The sequence below is a fragment of the Melitaea cinxia genome, chromosome 16, assembly GCF_905220565.1.
Source record: "Melitaea cinxia chromosome 16, ilMelCinx1.1, whole genome shotgun sequence".
Taxonomy (NCBI): Eukaryota; Metazoa; Arthropoda; class Insecta; order Lepidoptera; family Nymphalidae; genus Melitaea; species Melitaea cinxia.
This window is the reverse complement of record NC_059409.1, coordinates 5,787,751-5,812,307: the sequence shown is the minus strand read 5'-3', so window position 1 is coordinate 5,812,307 and position 24,557 is coordinate 5,787,751. Positions and strand designations below refer to the sequence as shown.

Sequence of the window (24,557 nt, the reverse complement as noted above, 5' to 3'; positions counted from 1 at the left end):
TATTTTTTTATTTAGATATGACAGATTTTCCCAGAGTGCATTCCTTGAATTAATATTGTACGTATAAAAGTAAAAAGGTCAAGTTTAAGTCTAGAAGTTGCTTTCTTGATAAAGTTGTATTAAATGGAATGCAAAGTGAGATGGAAATTCTCTTGGGTGTAATGCCTCAGACAGGACTGAAGAAAGGGTCGAATTTATTGACTTTTACGACTAACAACTTTCCTTTGATTGAAACGTCGTATATTTATTGCTACGAGTACATATGTACATTGATCTTGAAATTTATTGTAACTACAATTATTTTGTAAGTTTTGAATTGTTGACCTCAAGTACCAATTTGATACGTATTAATCATTGTAATGCATTATTTTTACAAAAATAGTAATACAGTAATGATAAAAGAAGAAATTACATAATACATAATTTTTATGTTATGACTTCACAATATTTCATTTTGGGTAATATATTATTTACTGCTGTTAAACACCTATATATGTCACCTTTACATTTATACACCTAATTCCCGCTCGGAGTGGATATTTGTGTTTATACAAATATTTATTTCCGGCCTGGTTGTTAGTTCTCGTGAGTCTCCCCACCGTGTCTCAGAGAGCACGTTAAGCTGTCGGTCTCGGTTGTTATCATGTACACCTGATAGCGATCGTTACTCATAGTAGGGAATATATCCGCCGACCCGCATTTGAGTAGCGTGGTGGATTAAGCTTCAATCTTTCTCCTACATGGGGAAAGAAGCCGATATCCAGCAGTGGGATAAGACAGGCTGAAGCGTAGCGTAGCGTAGCCCTCATAACAACCTAAATTTTTAATTACAAATCAGTAAGATTACAATATTAGTGTTAATATGCCTATTTAATAAAACACGGGAGTCCTCTCGTGACTATGGTTGCTGTAAAGTATCCGAAACGTCGGGAATCAAAAGTTAACAATAAACCGCGATAAAATCCGAAAAAAGTGTTTTATTAAATGAGTAAAATTCGCGTAAACATTAGAAAACAATATGTTAATATGCCTAGTTTTGTAATGTTGGCATTCATATAGAATTTCTTTACAATCGAGTTTCTAGGAGTTGAATTACTTTCAGCTAAATTTGCACTATCTATTATACGTTACACTCATATAGAAGGCATATCTTTTCACGATCATGAAAAAAAATATTTTATTAGAACTGCATGTGAACCACTGTATTACAGGCTCAAATATGTACCCGACCAGAAAAATATATTTTCTACTTTATAGTTTTTTTTCTTTTTTTCTTTTGGAAGTTTCATTGAATTTATTCTTTATAGGTAGCTGCATTGATGAGACGTGAATGTGAGAAATCCAGAAACAGCGTAAAGCAAACGTAACAATTCAATATTACCTTTCAACTAACGAAAATATCCAAGAACTAAACATTTTTGAATATCATATCAAAAATTGACCGCTCCAGCGGGGTTCGAACCCGCGTCTCCGACTTGCCGTGTCGGCGCTCTAGCCAATTAAGCTATGGAACGATGCACCCGCTCGAGCGAAATTTTCGATATAATAATTTTTAATTTTCGGTTTAAGCGAACCGTGGCGCCGTCTATAGTGAGCTCTTTACAGAAACCCGTAACTATTCAAAGTTTCATATTACAATGAAAATCTTTGACAGGAGACGACACCGTGCTATTTTTAATATCTAAGATTTTTATTTTTGGGTGCATCGTTCCATAGCTTAATTGGCTAGAGCGCCGACACGGCAAGTCGGAGACGCGGGTTCGAACCCCGCTGGAGCGGTCAATTTTTGATATGATATTCAAAAATGTTTAGAATTCCTAATGTGGGTAACACAAAAATAAAAATCTTAGATATCCAAGAACTAGCAAAACATGTATTCTTTTATTTAAAGTCCGTAAAAAAAATACGACTTAATAATACTTTCAAAGCTTAGCTCTATTTGATTTGACAATTTGAATACTAAAAGAAACGTGAAACGTTTAAATTTTCCGATTTGGTAAAAAAATTGATGTAAATTTCAAGTTGCTTTTAGCTGTGTTATTTTTTATGGAAATTAAAATATTTTAACTTCCGTGTTATATAAAAACTTCCTTGTGGTTTCATCCATATTCCAATTTATAGCTAATGTTTTGCTGCTGTTATCGGTACGCACAACATTTGCATAATATTTGCTTAACAGACGGAAGTAATGTTTTATATATGAAAAAGAAAAAAATGATCTATGGGGGGTTTCAGTTGAATTAATTATTCCATTGAATAATTATTGAATTATTGTAAAGTTTTATCAGTTTTTAAAAAGAGAAATCTAAGTGATTCCAATAATTATAAACCCATATCAATTCTGCCGTCCTTATGTAAAACTTTTGAAAACTAAACCAACTTCTATTCCATTTTAATTTTAACGGAATTTTTCACAGTGAACAATATTGTGTCTTAAGAGGTCGCTCTACGACAGATGCTGGTGTGGCACTTCTCAATAATATAAATGACGGTTCTTTTATGTAAGTGATATATCCACAGGCTTATAATGCCCGTGCTTTTGTTACTCCATATTTTTTAATTTTTTTCTTTTCAAACATGCATCGGTACTTTACTGCAACTTTAGAAAACTTAATAAGTAGCCTTCGAATCTCTAAATTTACGCGAGTCCACTGACCAAGACTATTCTACATATTGTTTAATTTTTTATAGGTAGTTATTTTTTTTAAATTATATTTACACTTATTTGTTAACTACAATATATATGTACACTTATTTTCTAGCTACAATATATGTACACTTATTTGCTACTTACAATGTACACTTAACCTATGTTATTGTTAGTAGGCACTTTTTTTGTGTACTTAGAAAATCTTTTTATCCATTTTTCTCTTTTTTTAATTTTTATTAATGTATTATATAACCAATCCTATCTATATATGACGGTTGGGAGAGGTCACAAAATGCTATTGGTGTATTTTGTGAATTATCAAAGGCGTTTCATTGCGTGGACCACGGGATTATAAGCAACTTGGTTTTGAACGACAAGAAAACGAAGTGTTTTGTATTGCGTTGCCCAATGTTTGCATCCGAATTATGATTTAGAAATAAATAACGAGAGTCTTACTGTAAGTAATACTACAGTTTGTTTACCAAAAAGGTCACTGCAAACTGCGCAAATGAGTTAGTGACATAAATTATTGAAATTGGATTAGTAGTTTCAGTAATAATTAATAAATCAATGTTTCAGATTTAAATGTCTTAACTTTATCGGGGTCACTAAGTTGTGCAGTATCAACTATAAGCATCACCTGCGAATTGAAATTAAGTAATCATTTAAATCATAACTACAATCTGTTTCTCTGTTATTCAGAATAACTAAAAGCCATTAAAACAACGATTGACCTAAAACAGTAACGTTTTAATATACGTGTATGAGTACAATCGTAACAGGAGGTATATAAATTACATTTGGGGTACAAAATAACTAAGTTCTTAACCAAGGGGTGGAATAGTTTTTTGATTTACGTGATACAAAATATCAAAATGATTATTTTAGTTTTAATAAACAATAGCAAGAAAACATTAAAATTTTTATACCTTAATTTAAACTCTATAGTTTAACTCTATAGTTATAACTGAATAGTTTGTATATCTCGGCTCACTTATGTCAGAGAAAAAAATTAGAGTCTATAAAACATTGTATTATATTTTCTGTGAGTACAATCAGATGGATGATCTAGTCTTAACAGAAAACAATTAAAATCAAATGGCTGTATATGATAAATGGTTGTTGTAAATTTTACGGTAAACTCAATCAATAGTGAACTCTGATTAATTAGATTTTAGAACACTACCCCAAATAACACATAGACCTAATTTAATTCTATTCCAAATGAACAAACAAAACGATTCAAAATTTATCAACTGAACTAAACAATTTGTAACATTTGAACTAAATTAATGTTGTGTTTATTTTGAGGCACCGTTTCTCAACCTTTTTACAATCGTACCTTTGGAGATTTTATTATATGTGTATATATTAAACTCCTCACCCCCAGAGTAAATTGGTGTGCTCATATGCAACCTGTATAATATAATATCGTACCTCTTCACGACCAAAAAATATCTATTTTTCTATATAAGAAAAGAGTGTAACCGTTTTTCATTCTATTCTTTCTATTTCCTCACAATGGTCATTTCTGTCACCAACCATTAATATGTTTTTAATACAAATTAAATTTGAAAATATTAGTTGCACTAGTTCTTATTTAATCAACGACCATTTAGTGTCAATTTACATATTCTATCCACTGTTTTGTCTTAACCCAGTTTGTTTGGCATGCAAGGTTCACATTCGAATTACCTTGAATTACTACTTATTGCTACAAAGCTTTTTCGGTTTCTAGTAAAGCATCTACTTATACGCATTACACGCAGATAAAAATAGTGTACTTTTAATATTTCCGTCGAAAAATCAAGCGTTATTAGACTTGAACAGTGTTGTGAGAATAAGGAGCTCTCAACACTTATCTTTCCAGCACGTATTTATAAGTTTTTGTATTTTTTATTAATTGCTTAAACACATCCAGGGTTGAGCTGCTATCACTTTGAGAAAGGCTGACTAAAGAAATTTAACTCATCAGTACTTATAGTTTTATAGTAATAGCATAGTTTACTGGAAAACTTGAAGAAGATTAAGTTAGAATATTGTATAATGACTAAGTATGTATTAAATACAACAATTGAAATCATTAAGTTATCATTTGGTCTATATACATATAATCATACTGTATAGACTTGTCTATACTAATATTATGAAGATGACAGATTTGGTTTTATTTGCTTGTTTCAATTGGAGAAACACAAAAATGACTAGATCGATTTTAAAAATTATTTCACCACTAGAGCGCTACGTAGCCTACGTTATCATTAAGTGACATAGGATAACTTACATAGAATATACTTTAACAGAAAAAAACAGAATTACCAAAATTGTGTAGTCCACGCAGGCAAAACCACAACGTAAAGCTAATAGAACATATACGTATAGTCGTATACTTATATATAGGTACTATATGTCGTATAGTCGTACTTACCGTTCTATTTTAGTTATATTATGATGTCTGACATGACACTCATGTCATGTTACTCAATAATGGAAATACAATAATTAATCTAATATTCGTATCAGTGTTTACGATAAGTAAAATGATAAAGCTATTAAATTAATAGAAAATTAACTACATACGAGTATCATATTACAATTTTGTTGATTTCAAAATCAATGTGTTTTTAATGTTACGCATTCAGGATAATGTTTTAGGTATTGTTCTATTCATGTAAAAACTTATGCGCTAGTACTTAAGTTTTCATAATTTAAAATAGTACAAACTCAAATCAAAATGAATAAAAACTCGAAATTTCATAAATAACTTTCTCGACGAATTTCATATAAATTTATCAGACAGTAAAATAAAAGGAAATTCCAGAATTCTAAAGTAGGTTAATATGTAGTAAATTCCGCGTATAGTTTCGAAAATTGTTGAATGAAATTCCATTTATTACAAATTGTCAAATCGTAAAGTTGGTACCAAACTTACATTTGCAGTTATGACATGTATTTGTGGAATTAATATTATTGTATTGTATATTATGGCGTTTACGTTACCTCACGAGAATATGTTAACACAAACAGCTGTTGTTTATAATACATAATATCTTACAATTTATTTTATTAAACATCATAATATTATTTATGAAGCAACGAAACACTAAATTCAGTAGAATTAAATTATATACTTACTAGTCTGCACAAAGTAAGTTAAAGTGTATTTATCTTGCCTAATATTTATTCGTACCAAAAATAGATCGTTTGTATCTGGTAACATCGCGAAACAGCCAAATTGAAATTACGTTTTCAAATCCAAAATAATGTTACTGAAATAGGTGAATCAATTTTCCTTAAGAAGTTTCTATTCTCACGAATGTATTTCATGAATTGTCTTGATAAATTTGGAATTTATTTGTCTCAACGACTTTTTCGTAAAATTGTATTAGCAAAGAATAAGTTGTATGAACTTACTCATATACGTATTATATATTTTGTCATCTACACGAAAATGTCAAATTTTATGTAAAAATTTTTTTGATGAAATTGACAAATAGAGCAAAATTGTAATAAATATAGTTATATACTTCAGATTATTGCAGGTGGAGACAAACTCAAAACTCAAATAAATTTAATTGATAGTACTTTACAAAGGTGTTGTTAATGTTCGATTAATAGTAGTAGTGTGATTGTGAATATGTGTTTTGTAGAACTTTTTTTGTTCCCGCGAACAATAATTTGAAGTATGTAATTTTATTATTGATACAATAAAATATATGTAGTTTATGAATGTATCGAATGGAATATAATACACGATGCATTGAATATACTTTACACTAAATTGTAAAACTTGTTTTACCCTTTTTAGTAGTTATTTGTTGCAGATTGGTTTTCTGTCTTTTTCTTTAATAATTAATTTTGTCTTATTAATGTTATTTTTCTTATCAATGTTATTTTGTTTTTGAATAGACTAACATGAAAATGTTGTGAAAATACCGCAAGTGTTTATTTATTTATTTATTTATTATTTATTTATACTTTATTATACACCATAACTACATTTTAAACATTAAACACATTTTCAGACAGTGATGTACAATAGGCGGACTTGTGGCTATTTAGCCATTTCTTCCAGACAACCCAAAGTTTCATTTGAAACGTTCAAAACATTATGAAATTAATATTAAATATTTACTTATATATGATAAATTTACTTGTATATATATATATATATATATATATATATATATATATATATATATATATATATATATATATATATATATATATATACCCTTTAAATTAAAATGTGTAACAAAAACAAAAATTAAATTAAAGTGATAACGTTAACCCTTTAACGCATATGGGACACATTTGTCCCCGTACGTTTTTTCAGTTTCCTGCGATATGTATTAGTTTAAATCAATTTTAAAGTTTGTATTTATAAATTTAAAAGTACGTTTCACGATATTTTAGCTGAGATTACTGAGAAAGACGGATTAGAAAAGAAATAAATAGGCGCAAAGTTGTGAGTTTTACGTTGGCTGAAGTTGTGTTTTAAATTGTAATTTTTATAGTATTTCTTCAGTTTTATGTTGCTATTTTTTTAATGATTCTATTTTTTGTTTAATATTTTGCAAGTTTCATCTGTTTTTCTAATGTTTTTATTACTAAATATGATTTTTTTTACGAAAAATCGAAAAGGGACACGGGTGTCCCAGTGTGCGTCAACGGAGCCTTTTGTCATGTGTTTGACTACTATCAAACTACTTGTAATCACTACCACTACTTGTAAATCAATGCAAATTTTGATTAAGTAGTTCGAAAACATGTCTACGAGAAGGACTAGGAAGTTTGTATTAACGGATAGGAAGATTTTGGAATATTTAGTAGCTGATTATAGTGGCGACGAGGATGGACTTCTTTTGGGCGAAGAAGATCAACGATTTTTGGCGCAAGACATTGATGAAGGTCTTTTCAACGTTGAGATTGAACCTAGCATTCCTCCGAGTGTTAGCAAAAATATACAGAACGAAGAAGATAGCCAATTGGAACAAGAAATTCCACAAACAAGCACAGAAGCTGTACCTTTGTTCATCTGGAGAAAAAACTCCTACATACCGCATCAATTTCATGATCAAGAAGCCTACAAATTTGGCGACGTTAATATTTTGGATAGTCTTACTAGTTCAAATTTATCTCCTATATATATTTTTTCAATTGACGCCGCGTTGGTGCAACGGTTACAGCCATGGATTATAACTGTTGCGCTGGCGGTTGCAGGTTCGATCCCCGCACATGACAAACATTTGTATTGGCCATACAGCTGTTTGCTGTAGTCTGGGTGTTTGTGCAGTCCTTGTGGGTTTCCCCACCATGCCTCGGAGAGCACGTTAAGCCGTCGATCCCGGTTATTATCATTTACACCTGATAGCGATCGTTACTCATAGTAGGGAATATATCAGCCAACCCGCATTGGAGCAGCGTGGTGGAGTGTGATTTTTTTTTTCTTTTAGATTATATTTTTCAGTTGATATAATAAAAACGTTCATTTATACTGTATTAGTGTTTTTTTTTTTTTGCGAAATAACTATAAGAAAAACGTGCGCGAAAATGGCACATTTTGCAACCGTTGACGCACACTGGGACACATATGTCCCAGCCTGAAAAACACATGAAAAATAATAAACTATTATTTTTTTCTTAATTTTATGTTTAATTAGCTCCTAATAAACCGTTATGACTAGTAAACATTTTTGTTTCATTTCTCTAAACCTTACGTGCGTGAAAGGGTTAAAGTGATACTCAAATACACATTTTTATGTATGCTGTTTCCTACGTTGATGCATATATTATTTTTTGTCTCTAACTTATGTAAGTAACCTTTCGGAGAATATGTTTTACAAATACTTGAATAAACTATATTTTGATAGTATAAAGATATTTATTTGTCATGCCCATTTATCACTTCATTGACAATCAATCCGACCTCGCAGCTGAAGACCTGTACAACTTTAACAAATGGTTTATTTAATTCATCGGATAAGATTTCAGAGCTAATCTTGATCGAATCAATAAATCTATCACGACCTAAATCAATTACGTTAGAGAGAAAATTAATTCGGAAATCAATTTGAATATATTATAATAATAAAAATAATTTCGAAGCATTTTGTGCGAAATAAAAATGTATAGTACACTTACGTTGAACAAGGGTTTGAAGAATATATTCAAACTGTTTAATAGATAAAATAAATTGTTTACTTTCCAACTGTATCTAGTTTATATGAATTGAAATGGCTTAAGTTTCTAAAGAGGTGTTAATGTACCTCTTTATTTTCGGATATTTTATTCTTTTAACGTGAGTTCTAGTACAAATTGTTTAGTAGTTTTAGTGTAACAGAGTAACACATACATCTATACATTATTTCTCACAAACTTTCACATACAACTATTAATACATCATTAACATTAATAGAAATTAGGATCAAAAAAGCATTAATAAATATAAATAAACATTAATTAATCTTTTAAAATGTTAGCAAACCCTTACATTGTAAAATATTGATTTAAATGTGATATAACACTTCCATTTAATTTCGGACGAAGTTAAGTCCTGAATAAAAACTACGGCCTACGCAATCTAGGTTGCTGTAATTGGAACTAACTTTGAACAATAATATTAACTATTATTTTTATTTCTTATTATCCAAAATAATGCTGTGCTGTGTGGCTACGGCACTAAAGAATTTAGCCACCCCCTCTCTTCCCGTGGGTGTCGTAAGAGGCGACTAAGGGATAACAAGGTTCCACAACCACCTTGGAACTTAAGAAGCCGACCGATGGCGGAATAACCATCCCACTGCTGGCTTTCAAATACACAGGCCGAATACGGGCAGCAGCGTCTTCGGTGCGACAAAGCCAGTACTGCGGTCACCAACCCGCCTGCCCAGCGTGGTGACTATGGGCAAAACACATGAGTTCACGTTATTTTTGGCGTGAACTTGTGGAGGCCTATGTCCAGCAGTGGATGGATAGGCTGTAATGATGATTATCCAAAATAATGACTTACAATAGCAGAAAATATGTGGATGTACAATCTATTTGTGAGGCTTTCAGTGTATTCTTACAGGATGTTTTTGGCACTGGTTCAGTCACAAATTTTGGTTTAAACAATGAAGAACATACGCGTGCGTCGGACTCGATATCGAGGCTTCACATTGATAAAGACACAGTAGAAAAGTCTTTTACAATTAGATATTAACAAAGGAGCTGGCAGCGATGAAATACCTCAACTGTTTTGGCGCAAATGTGCTAAACAGCTATCAGCCCCGATTACTTTTATATTTAATAAATCTCTAAAAGAATGCATATTTCCCAGTGTTTGGAAAAAAGCACATATAGTTCCTGTTCACAAAAAAGGCTCTAAAGTAGAAATCAAAAATTACAGAGGTATATCCATACTAAATACAATAGGTAAAATATTCGGAAAATGTGTATATGATGCTATAATATATCCCGTCATAGTTAAAGGCATACCTAATAACCAGCATGGATTTCTTAAAAGACGTGCGACGATTACCAATCTTACTTACATGTTTTTCAGAATGTTTGCTATCTAATATGGAGAAGGGTGGTCAAGTGGATGTTATCTACACGGATTTCGAGAAGGCGTTCGATCCACCAACCCGCCTGCCCAGCGTGGTGACTATGGGCAAAACACATGAGTTCACGCTATTTTTGGCGTAAACTTGTGGAGGCCTATGTCCAGCAGTGGACTGTATAGGCTGTAATGATGATGTGTATGTTGTTGTGTTTGGTATATAACTACTACAAAGTTTTATTAGCTATACAAATGAATAAAATTGGAATTTCTGTTTGTAATTATATATAAAATTTATGTTACAATGGCTATTTGTATACGTTTATTTATTTATTTATTTTATATTTTATTTATCGGTTCTCAATACTGCTCTTTTGTAAAAGTACTAAGATTTATAGATAGGAAAACCTAGTATTGGCCTTATTATTGTTAATATAATGTTAAATTTTATATATATACTAGCTGACCCCGCAAACGTTGTTTTGCTATATATTTTATTAACCTTCTCAATCCCCCCTAGATGTTATTCGATTCTCAGACCTACTCGATATGCACACAAAATTTCATGAGAATCGGTCAAGCCGTTTCGGAGGAGTTTAACTACAAACACCGCGACACGAGAATTTTATATATTATATGAATTGTAACGCTTTTGGTTAAAAAAAAGTCAAAATAGACGGTTTCATCAACTTAAGAGGAAAGGGTACCGGCTCTTTCTCCATACAAACGTAGTCGACTGTTTTCTCCCTGGATAATGACACTAGATCAAATATTTTTGTGACATAGAACTCTTTGCTGCCATGACCATGCCCCTATGTTTTGATTTTTTTCATATTCTTATTATCATAGGAATTAGGAGACTTCAAAAACTCGAAATATTGCATAATTTTTTGTACAATTTCAGACACTCATTAAAAAAAATATATGCATATTTTCAAAAAAATGAAAACATAAGGGCATAGCTGAAGTCTTCTTTTATTTTCTAAAAAAAATTGAAAAAAAAATTGCCATGTTTTGAGGAGAAAACAGTCGACTACGAAACACTGTTTTGATCAAAAATTATATACCTAAAACGGTCTGAGCTGCAGTTGTCCCTTTCTTGCTTTTTGGGGGATAGGTCTGGGGGAGGGAAGGGTCAAAGCAATACGTATATACGCCAGCGAAGTGATGCCTCATAGTCGATACACTAGTGATGTAATTTTTAGTCGATATTTTCTAAAATTCGTATTAACAAAATTAAATAATTTCTCATTTCATAACTACAATAAAACCGTATTTGTATATACGGTTTTTATTGTAAAACTGCAAACCTGGGCTAACGAAGGGTTTCGCTAACAAATAACAATGATAATTATGGTAAATAACTGTGTTGTTTGTTTTTGGTATCAATTTAAAGGGCTCAATACAAGGATTTCAAAAAAGTATATTATGATTATTATTACCGTAATACTAATAAAAAATACAGTAAGAAAGTTTAAAAAATTAGGACTCTGCTCTTTCCCATGCCTATGCCAAGCAAGCTGCGAGCCGCGCTTCTTCCTCGCCTCCTAGGCGAAAAACAACTTCGGGGTTTACTCTTTCCAATATATTTTTTTATCAATTTCGGAATACTCTGTAAAAAGTTATGCATGGTCAAATATAAATAAATATAGGTACGTAGCGATTTTAGAACCTCCTCTGTTTTTTTTTTCATCGGTACAAAATTGCTTAGTTGTTTTCTTGACATTACTGAGGAGCAGATTATTAAATTTGGTCGAATCTATGTACCTATGCGATTCGTATTTGGACTTCGCAAATAGAATCATATTTCTGAATTGCGTAAAAAACTCAAGTGGCACTGGCGTAGCATTCCTTGGAACCCCGGGAACCTTGGGGCCCTGTATCAAAATTAGTGGGGGGGGGGGGCAGGCAAATGATGGGTAAAGATTTCTCACAAAAAAATGCTTGCATTGAATTAAAACAAATATTTATTGATTATAAGTTATTACTTCCTCCTAGAATAGACAATAGTGAGTGTAGTCTGCTGTAGCTGTTCCTGTTCCATCGAAATCCTTAGGTAATTTTTTATCAGTTTTAGTTTTGAAAAACATCAAGTTAATACCTCCGGAAAACTGGATGCAAGGCTTTTGAATTTTATCAGTAATAATTCCATGAGTTCTTTAATGGAATGAATGTTTTGAATTTTGGATTTTAAGCTAATTTAAAGAGCTTGTAGTTCCAAGCTGGAGAGTTATTAGCCTTGACCTGCAGCAATAGATGCGGGGGATCGTTCGCTTCAGCCTGTGAGGCCAATACTATTAGTGAATTCCTATGAATCTTCCGCATCTATATGGGGGATTCACAGGCGCATAACCTGAAGAAGAGATTCAACGCTGCCTCCAGGTCTTACAGGTAGTAAATCGCTAGGGCAAAGTTCAAACACAGCAGAATTGGCGAGAGACTATTGGGCTTTCCAAATGGAATCCATCCATCATTGCGCGAACCTGAAGGCTCTCTGGCACATTGTGCGAAAAAGTAAGCGATAATTCTTTGCACTCTTTTTGCGTCGAATTCAACTCTTGACGATGAGGGAAAAGCACCATCGAGCATTCCACGGTGCGAGCACGCGATACGTAATGTGCACTATGAGCAGTGTCGCTTGTCTGCATTCTTTCGATGTCAAGAAGTCTAGTGGTGCTAATTGTATCCACCAGTGGTTTGCAACCAATGTGCGAGCTTCGTGCGCATTCTTTTCGCGTACATTCAAAGTGTGGAATGACCTTGCTAAAATTTGGGGGTTTTCAAGCGTCTAGTGTCTACATCTTTTCTCTAAAGGCCATGGGCGGCGGTAGCCGTTATAAATCAGATGGCTTCGTCTGCTTGTGTGCCCCATTCTTATATAAAAAAAGATTAATTCATTGTTTATAATGATTAACTGAATCCCGAAATAAACGATACAGAATGTTATCAACAATTGGGCGCACGCTTGACTCGGATAAAAGGGGACTGCTTTTCAGACTTCAGTCATTTCTGAAGTGAAAACTCTATAGGTATGTATGCCATTTTTTTTAATCCTTTTTTTCAGGAAGCACAAGATTATGTGACATTGTGGATAACATTTTACTAATTTTTGCTTACACATCTTACCTGTAAATAGGGGGCCCCGTATCATTGATACGGCTGATACGGCAGTAGTTACGCCCTGAGTGGCACCCAATTCCCTACTGCGGGAATACGTATATTGTCAACTTACTTTACTCTATTCTTTTTAACCCTGTTGTACCTGCTTATCTAAAACGACGATTTAAATTTCTTAGTGATTCCAATGAACGCAGTCTTCGTTCTGAGGAAAGCTTACTTCTTGAATTTCCCTCTCACTCCTCTTTCTTTTATACTAAATCTTTCACTGTTCAAGCTTGTCGACTTAGGAATTCTATAGACGTATAAAATCGGTTTCTATTTTTAACCGACTTCCAAAAAAGGAGAAAGCTCTCAATTTAACTGTATTTTTTATGTATGTTACTTCAGAACTTTTGACTGAGTGGACCGATTTCAACAATTTTTTTTTTTAATCGAAAGGTGGTGTGTGTCATTTGGTCTCACTTATGTTTATTTGAGATCGATCGTTTTTTCGAGTTATATAAATAATACGTTTTTACTTGACTATTTTCGTCGACCTACGTTGTATCATACCGCATAACTTTTTACTGGGTGTACCGATTTTGATGATTTTTAATTTAATCGAAAGCTGATGTTTATCGTGTAGTCATATTTAAATTTCACCGAGATTTGATAACAACTTTTTGAGTAATCTTTAATAACGCGTATTTACTTGACTATATTTTCGTCTACCTTTGTTCGATGTAATTGAAGTCGGCTTTTTTTCCTTTGCGTACAAGTCGAACTCGGTCCACCCAGTCAAAAGTTCTGAAGTAACATATACACAAAAAAAAAGAAAAATACAGTCGAATTAAGAACCTCCTCCTTTTTTGGAAGTCGGTTAAAAATCAATCTGATACGTATTATTATTTTCTGTTGGTGTACAACAAAGTGTATTGTTATGTTATGTCATGTTAATGAACCACTCTTTAAAAAAATTGAATCGATTACGTAATTTGCCTAACTAAAAAAACATAAATAAAATAATAATTGAAAAAGCCGCCTTCATGATTTTTGTATGTGTACAGTACATAATGTGTGAAATTGTTGTGATTTATTTAGCTATCTTTGTGTAATTATTGAATTTTTATCTTGTTCCAGCCTTTTCAGTTGACTTTCTAATAGTTGTTCTTCACGCAGGCGGCTTTTTTGTTTTTTTTTTTTTCTTTAATTATAATATTATTTTTAACCATTATATCGCCGCAATTATATGTTAATTAATACATATAACCTATACCTATGTATTAATAACTGCGACAAACATGAGACATTACAAATTATATAGGTACTAAGACAAACGTTTTATACTATTTATGTACTACATTACATATATATACTATACTTACACTTATACTATGTACTACATGTATACACTATAATTATGTATGTATCTCATTACCCATTCTTACACACACCTCAACCATGTAATTACATACCTAATTTATAAATAAAGTACCTAAGTATTTCGATAATTACCCACAAAAATATAGACATGTATCAAGTCACAAAGAGTATCCAAGACAAAATAATAAAACATAATAATAAGTAGTTTACGAAATCCAATAATAGTAAAGCCGAGTCACAGCAATACGATGCAGAAAAAAATCAATAAAACAAGCCAAATTCAGAAAAATAGCACTATGCTCTATATGTACTCGTAGTCAATCAGAAACGAAAGATGCGAATACTCAAATATCGTCAACAATTAATAGCTGAATAGCCGGCGCACGCACACTAACAACACGACAGTCACACATAGAAAAAACGGAGCGGAGATGGCGCGGTGCGCGGTAGCGGCGTGCAGCGCGACAGAAACATTTTATTCAATTACCTATTTTTGAAAAGTCTCTCCGGTGACCTTTCCTCTTAAGTTGTTACGCGTCAAATGGGCTTCAGTTTATTCTAAACCTTAATTATTTATTATTTCCCTGGCATAACTGAAAGCCATTAAACCCAAGGATTACTCGTAATTAATTATTTTTTATTATAAAAATACTAAATACAAAAGAAAGATTAGACAAGTCTTCAACTTTGTCAACAAAAATTTTTACTGATATGTACTTATAACATTCGATAAATAAATCAAAAAATAATAAATATCAGGTAATAAAAACAAATTTTTATTTATAAAGTTTCTAACAATTTTCTTTAACTATTTTCGGGAACAAATACACTAAGCAAAAGAGATGAAGTATTCATAAGAGTTTCAAAATAAAGTCAACATTTTATAATATTTTAAAAAATACGTAGATTTTGTAAAAATATTTTACAGAATCAGATTGACTAACATAGTAAAGCGTTAGTGAGACTTGCTCTATTCGATTTATTTTTGTTAATAAAATAATATATTGTGTTTATATTTTTATTTTTAAAAATATTTTTAATTAAATCATATATAATATAAAGATTTGATTAACAAAAAATTAGTTATAATTAAATTATTACAATTAAAAGTAATTACTTAAATGATATTGGCTTTACATTTTTAATATTTTAATATTTCCAAAAAATCATTACTTACTCTTAAATTCATATAATAAAATTGAGAAATAGCGTGTGAAGTTACTCATAAAATTATGGCAAGACCAGACGTGAAAAAAAAATTTACTATAATCATACACAGTAGTTGAGGTGTTAAAAATTTACACCTCAATAACTCTAAATTTTCTCACAAATTTCACCGCCTGCTTTTATGGTATTTTTAAACATTTTCGTAAAATGAAAATGAATAAAAGTTATGTGTCACATAAAACTAGTACGACGACATTAGACATAGTCTTAATCTTAAAAACAGACTGTTTTTACTATTTTAATTAAATATATAAAAATAAATTTCATTGACTATAGTGCGTGAGCTTGTACTGTGTGGCTACGGTACTAAAGAATATAGCCACCCCCTCTCTTCCCGTGGGTGTCGACTGAGAAGCTGTCGTCGAAAGAGGCGACTAAGGGATAACACAGTTCCACTACCACCTCGGAACTTAAAAAGCCGACCGATGGCGGGATAACCATCCAACTGCTGGCTTTGAAATACGCAGGCCGAAGACGGGCAGCAGCGTCTTCGGTGCGACAAAGTCAGCCATGCGGTCACCAATCCGCCTGCCCAGCGTGGTGACTATGGGCAAAACACATGAGCCATTTTTGGCGCGAACTTGTGGAGGCCTATGCAGCAGTGGACTACGATAGGCTTAAGTGATGAATTTTTTTTAATTTTTTTTGTATATAAATCAAAGTTATTTTACCAAACAGTATTTCGTTGTCTTGACATTCGAATTGTTTTGACATTCGAATACAGTATACAACATCCATTTAACTTTATTTTATTTTAATTAACTTCTACTTTTAATTAGTATGGTACTCGTTTCATGTAAACAACGAAAACGACGTTTCAAAGAGTTTTCCTTAATGTTAATTAGTAAAGACGTTGTTTCTAATCTGTTACATGAAACAATTTATTTTATAATTCTATCTTGATGTCAATTACTTTACTGAGATATTATGATGCGTGGAGACAAATTTTTGTTTTGGCATATTTAATCAATTGATAAAAAGTGTTACTATTGCAATTTTCCAGTCATAAGGTATTATTTATTAATTCATTAAAATTTACAGGAGTAACTGGAACGAAGATAACAAAGTACGTAAAGAACACACTTTCACCATTAACAAATAATACAGAAAATTACACTACTGCACCTAGCTTTTCAATGCATATTTGCCTCTATCTTAAGTTTGCCTGAAAGAGATCGCTACTAAGCGGTGAGACCGCCTTAGTATATTACTAGTTCTATGTGTAAATAACTGTTTCATGTTAATCTTTTCGGAGTGGTGTGCAATAAAGTGTGCAATAAAGTGTGCAGAAGTGTTACTCAAAGAAATAAAAGAAAAGAAGTGAAACTAAATATTAAATAAACAATGTTTTTTTTTTTAATAACATAATTTTATTTATACAAAATATTATACATATTTATAATTCACAACTTGAAAACAATGAAATAAATATGAATTTTTTTTCATGATGGGTTAAGTGGCTAGATTTTATTGAGCTGACTGAACGAGTAGCTCCTACTTATATTCTAACAAGAAAACTTTATGGCACACGATGTATCTAGCTAGTCAAAGGGCTTAAAAGTATAGTAGGTCTAGTTCAGAATCAGAATGTTATGCTGTTCCTGTGATGGTCACCTACCTTTATGAAATTGCGTTCAAATTAATGCTATATGCGGAAATGCAAAATGCTATATGCAGAAAGGTACGCTTAACGTTTGTCTGTTAACTGGTTTATTTCAGTTTACCACATCACATCAAACAGTTAGAACATATTTTCATGAATAGACATCGAGTACCATAAATAGATGAAACAGTCCACTTTTAGCACGTATTAAGTCACGCATCGTTCACATCGTCACGAATTGCTGATCCATGTTCCCGCATAACTAGAAACATAAGCAATAAATAAATCTGTTGACTGTGTTTCTTGAAATCCAGAAGTAAATGTGAGAGACAATAATAGAAATAGGTTAATGAAATAACTCAACCAAAGGAAAAAACAATAGTATATATTATATTACTTCAACAACTGTTGAAGACTTACTTGTTCGTCTCAACTGTAACGTAATGAAGAAGCATAGGCATCTTTAAGATTTATTTAAGTCCGAAAATTTTTCTTTAGTTGGTGATGTCAAGGACATAACGATGGTTCTTAAGTTATACAAAGACTTCATTGTAAATATTCGTAGAACGTGTTACATAACACTAATTACTTAGAAACTAATCCATTTCTACAAAGTTTATCTCCGTTCTCCCGTCCATACCCCAAGTATGTTGTTATGGGAAAACAGACGCTTCTAAATATTTTCATCATCATCATTACAGCCTATACAGTCCACTGCTGGACATAGGCCTCCACAAGTTTACGCCAAAAATAACGTGAACTCATGTGTTTTGCCCATAGTCACCACGCTGGGCAGGCGGGTTGGTGACCGCAGTACTTGCTTTGTTGCACCGAAGACGCTGCTGCCCGTCTTCGGCCTGTGTATTTCAAAGCCAGCAGTTGGATGGTTATCCCGCCACCGGTCGGCTTCTTAAGTTCCAAGGTAGTTGTGGAACCTTGTTATCCCTTAGTCGCCTCTTACGACACCCACGGGAAGAAAGGGGGTGGCTAAATTCTTTAGTGCCGTAGCCACACAGCACGTTCTAAATATTTTAGTAATGCGTAATTAAAAAAAAATGAAAATATTAAAAAATATTTGTTAAAGTAGTTTTTTCGTATTTAATATTTATTTCCATGTCTCTAAATCTATACGATTTGTCAAAAAAATTCTAATTTTGATATTTGTAACTGTCAAGACACATTGGAACATCTAATAAACAACATTCAGCTTATAAAACATGCGAAAATTCGTGAAAATGATAAACTGTCTGCGTAAATTAATAGAATGAAATTTTTATAATCTTTCAACATTTTACGCCTTCTCGGGTGATCGTTTATATTTTTTTTTTTATCGATGATTATTTTGTACTGATATCTTAGATTTACTGATTTAAGTTGAGAACAAAATTAATATTTATATTTATTAGACTAAGAGATTACTAAAATGTCTTACCCAACTTTTAGTACCCAACGATTGTGTGTTCTAAACGCAAATCCGTAAACATTGCAACCACCTACAAAAAAAACTCATTACAAAAATAATTTATAATTTGTCTAATTTTTAAATTACGTTTAATATGTAGTATCAAAATATAAACATGCGTTTATTAATTTATAGTACAATTTTAAATAATATTTCAAGAAGATTTAATATAATAATTATATAAGCATAGCTGGAATGAAAAATATCAATACAAAAACTCTCATAACTAGAGAGAAAACTTGAAGACTTATTTAAAAAAAATTGTACAAATCCAAGGCTTATAACAAACTAACACAAATAACATTACAACAAACAAGCAAACAAGCAAACACATAATTAAAATACGAAAATACACCAAACAATCAACAATTCAACTTATAATATAACGATTCTGAATATTTACAACAAGGAGACAAGCTAGTATGGTACTACAATCATTACAGCCTATACAGTCCACTGCTGGACATAGGCCTCCACAAGTTGACGCCAAAAATAACGTGAACTCGTGTGTTTTGCCCATAGTCACCACGCTGGGCAGGCGGGTTGGTGACCGCAGTACTTACTGGCTTTGTCGCACCGAAGACGCTGCTGCCCGTCTTCGGCCTTATATTATATATATGTATATTATAGTATGGTATACTACAATACAGCAATATATTTTAAACAAAACAAAATAATATAGACCGAAAAATTATAATACTTAAAATCTTAAATAGTTAGAAGTGTTTATTTAAACAAAAATATGAATATAAGTTAAATTACCTACAACATTTGGTTTATTTCAATGATTAGTATCTAGATCATTATTTCAACGTTACTCATATTTTATATCTGCATATGTATATTGTATATATTGTACAATAAGCAATCATTATCTATGTCATGTTATCTAAAATGTTTCCGCATAAGTAGGAGAGTAGAGGCAACTTGATTTATTCGCTATTGAATCGGTTATTAGATTATGACATTAAATAATAAAAGTTTTTCAATACATCAATAAATTAACAAATTTTCATTTCTTTTTCATTTTTGTTTACTAGTTTTTAAATATGTAAACGATATTTCTGGAATTTTTTACCGAAAATTATAAATAAAATCCATTTCGAAAATTGAATTACAATTGAAGTAGCTATTCTTCAACTGTAGTTAAATTTCGTTCTAGGTATTGATTCTAATTTGAAAGTAAGGAACTAAATTTAATTAAGGTAAAATTTAGATTAATCCTGTAAAACACAATTTCGTATTCTTAAGTGACACTTTTTGACTATATCTTAAAACCAACGTAAAAAAAAAACTCAGTTCAGTATTAGAATACCAATTAGGAACTATCTTAAGAATATATATATATATATATATATAATGGATAACTTTTTTAACGGAAATGAGCTATTTAACGGTTGAAGGAATGATAAGATCTTCGCTATCTCCACCAACTCTTTGTTAAAGAATAATAATAATATAAAAAACAATGTTCATAAAGCAAAATATACAATATAATTCCAAAACCACGTGCACGTAGTAAAATATAAAATAGAATTATTAAAATGTAAAATATAAATTATAAAGAAGAATTCAAAATACAAATTCTTGACATTTATTAAAAAATATTTTTGAAACAAGAAATGAGGTTTCATTATTATTTCCATATAAAAAGTATGTATATGTGGATTCGCTACACTTCCAATCACCCCAGTGTTGCTACACTTAAGGTTCAAGTAGACACGGACACCTTTTGATCGCTTTTTAAAAATATATTTTATACATCAAGGATGACTTTGTTATAACTTTTCAAAGCGCTGACAGAATTAAGATAAAAGGGCAAACAATTGAGACAAAAATTATATATTTTTCATGTTTTTTTAGTAAAATGTTATTCAATTGAGTCAAATGTACTATAAATTTTCTTTTCGTGCCTAAGAAATTCAAAGATGAATTTGGAGACCGAAGAGTAAACAATTTTATTCAGCTGCCATTAAAGGAGCCACAGTTGTGAACGACAGTGGGCGCTTCTGTCAATATTTTCAAACAGACATCTTGTTATAAGGCGTTAACTTTTTTCTCGAGTACCTACTTGGTAACCCCAGAATTTGGCCAGTGTATTTTTATTGAATATTTTGTTGGAAATGACGGCTTCGAAGTAAACATGTCGAGAAATCTATCCGTCATATGGTAAAATCTAGACTTTCTTTACAGCACTCACTCTTGTCGTGAATTTTATACTGTCAAATTTGATAAAATACGTATGATATGTTTTATCATAATTGTTTAATGTAGGGACAATATTTTCAAAGACTTTTTTCGGTGGTTAACTATCACATTAAAATAATTTACTACTACCTTTAACTTCTAAGTGAATTAACAAACTGAACAAGTGAGCAAGTAAGCACAAAAGCAAGCAAGTGAGTGAAGCAGGCAAGTGGGCAAGCAAACAGGTACCTAGATAGCAGGCAGGCAAGAAAGCACGGAAACAAAGATAACTTATTTTTGCAATTGGTTCGTAGCAAACATAAAAGTTTAGTTAGATTGCATGAACCATTCATTCGCTTCTAACCTCACAACTATTATCTATATATATATATATATATATATATATATATATATATATATATATATATATATATATATATATATATATGCATATGCCTTTAACTTTCTTCTATAAACAGGCCACGTATTTATCGAATCGAATACGTAGTTCCTAAGATTGACTGATTCAAGAAAATAAATTAGGCTTTTTATTATAAATCGACGATCGGAGATTTTTCACTCTTTTTTATATTTGTGCTATAAATATCTGATATCCTGAAAAATGTACTTTCTAATGCACAAACAATGTTTTAATAAGAATATTAAAATTTACTATCATACACACTCTTCCAATTGGTTAATTCAATTTTTTTTTTGTTACGGTCTATATAAAAGAAAATAGAAGAAAAAAAATACATACTCGTACACACAAAAAGAAAGTATATATGGCGGCATGAAGTTAGCCGGGTGGTCTAGTGTATATTATCTAATTTATATTTTGTTTAATTTAGGTTAATTTAACATAAATTTAATTATTGGTATTAAAACGGCCACGTACTCAATCCGCATAATATCGAATTTTAGTATATTAGCGATTATGTATTCGATGTTCATTTTATGATTTTATTATTGATTTTAATTAACTTAATCACAATACCATAGGAACGTGTATCAATAATGAAAAATAAAATATTTGTGGTAAAGCTTTTAGTTCAACTTCACGTGTACATCAAAATGATGTTAATGAATGTATAATTTATCTAATCATTATTCATTTCCTATCAATGCACTTTTGCACGTGCTTGATATATTAAATGTAACAATTATTCTACTTGCTACTTGTGTGGATAGTTATAAAAACAAAGTAAAAAGTAATGAAAATATAGTAAAATGCACCCCACGTATTTTTTCTCTGAATTGAATTATTCTCTTAATAACTTAAATTATAATTTTATTTTGAAGTAATTAATTATGATTGATTGTTCGACCTTCTACTACTGTAATATTAACTCTTTGTAATTAAAAATTATTTTCTACTTTTTAGTTCGATTAGCTATAAAAGCGTGGTTTTTTTAGTTTTTTTTTTTTTTTTTTAAGTATAATTTATTTTTTACTACAGATTTTCATACTTTTATTAGTGAATTTTTACAACCATAAATGTACGCTCTCAAAACAGACTTCTACATAAATGACCACTGAGCCGTAAGAAGTGCTACACTTACTTTTTATTTTATAGAAAATGGATGATTTAGTCCCCCTCCGTTTCGAAAGATCATCCATCCATAACCGACGGTCTTTTTCTTGCATATTAATGATAAAATCTTTACTACGCTTCAGCCTGTAATATTCCACTACTGAACATAGGCCTCTTATCCCAATTAGGAAAAGGATCAGAGCTTAATCCGCCACGCTGCTCCAATGCGGGTTGGCGGGAACTCTTTACTAATGTGTTTGGAATTTTAGAATAAAATGTAAAATGAGGCAACCACCTAATATTTTTCAAAATATGTTCCTAATAACGAGTAACGTTTAGGAATTTCATCAGTAAGAATTTAATCATGTATCAGAAAACACTTTATTTAAGACCCGATCTAGTTCTGATTTACTAAACAATTTTTGTTCTGACATTCGAATAACCTAAGAGTTATCCGGTAATACTTTAAGTTAAAATAACTTAAGACCAAAAATGACGTTTAACAGGTAGCTGAGACAAAACAATTGTTTTCTATATGATCGATTATTATTTTCTTCCACCAAAGAGATATCGATATATTCTTACTTGCCATCATAGAGAGTCAAAAATATAATGTGAATAGTTTTCAAAAAACAAAAAATAAAAAGAAAGGTTAAATTCATCTGTCTTCTGTATATTCTTTATGCCAGTGATTAGACAATCTATGTTCTGAGGTAATCAAATCAAATAATTAATTCCATAATAATTATTTTTAACAGTTTTCACACAACTTCACTTACACATATTAAACAATATATCAATTTCTACAATTTCTACCAGGACCTTTGATGTTCGCAAATAGTAAGTAAAGTTGGTTTTAACTAAACGGTTCCGTAACATTCGTTTAATAAGTTCAGAAGAACTTGTTACGTTAATATTGAAAAATACAGCCCTATGCTGAAATTGATTAGGTGATTAAAATAATGGAGCGTTTAGTGTAACGTTATTTATTATTATAAATTTAAACAGAAAAGTTTAAATCAAACTAAACAACCTTAATATGTTAAATACCAATAAAACACAGCTAAGGAGATGAAAGTTTTAGGAATAATATTATTTCAACGAACTTCGCACTGACATCAATTTAGATAAAAGCCTTACACTCAACGACCCTTACTAGGATTTAATCCTGTTTCGGGGGTCCGAAAACACACACAACACAAGAGCACAAACACTCAGACCACACCAAACATGTGCATGGCCAATGCAAATGCATGCCGTGTGCGGGGATCGAACCCGCAATGGCCAACATAACAGTCACAATCCAGTGCTGTGACCGCTGCGCTAACGCGTCGTCCACGTCAATTTGATTGTAACGTGTCATATACTAATTTTAACTTCAGTTATCGAGACAAATTCGAAGCTAGTTATAAGCAAACGTAATTAAATAGACAATCACCGGACTCGAACAAAGGTACCGAGCAGATAATTGCACGACACACGATATAATCAGAATCAAACTTTTAATTACAACAAGGAACCACTATAAAACCCGGTAATTATAACCTTTTAAGTATACGTATTCATTTATTTAAAAGAAAGATACAAAAAAAAAGTAAAAATACTCTACTGTTAAAAAATTAAAATATCGATCAATTTGTAATTTACAAGGAATAGTGTCAAAATCTACTTTTTGGTAACAATCTTTATAAAACTGTCCAATCCCCTTTCAAACTTCCTGACAAAAGTAATTAGGTCCGGAGTCTAGAGAGATTTCAGTGTAATGAAGATAGAAGTCATCAGCGCTTATAAGCTTAGGTAAAAGCGTTAGTGAATCAAAACAGGAAAGAAGACAAAGCTAATAAGGTGATTCCAGTATATTTAAACTTT

The 24,557-nt window shown here is 31.3% G+C and overlaps 1 long non-coding RNA gene across 1 annotated transcript; it reads left to right on the top strand.

The window, feature by feature from the left end:
• The first annotated feature begins 10,775 nt into the window (after positions 1-10,775).
• Positions 10,776-24,010, top strand: LOC123660770. Its single transcript, XR_006744244.1, has 3 exons — positions 10,776-10,787; positions 18,207-18,214; positions 23,892-24,010. It is a non-coding gene; the product is annotated as an uncharacterized LOC123660770 (long non-coding RNA).
• Positions 24,011-24,557: the final 547 nt, after the last annotated feature.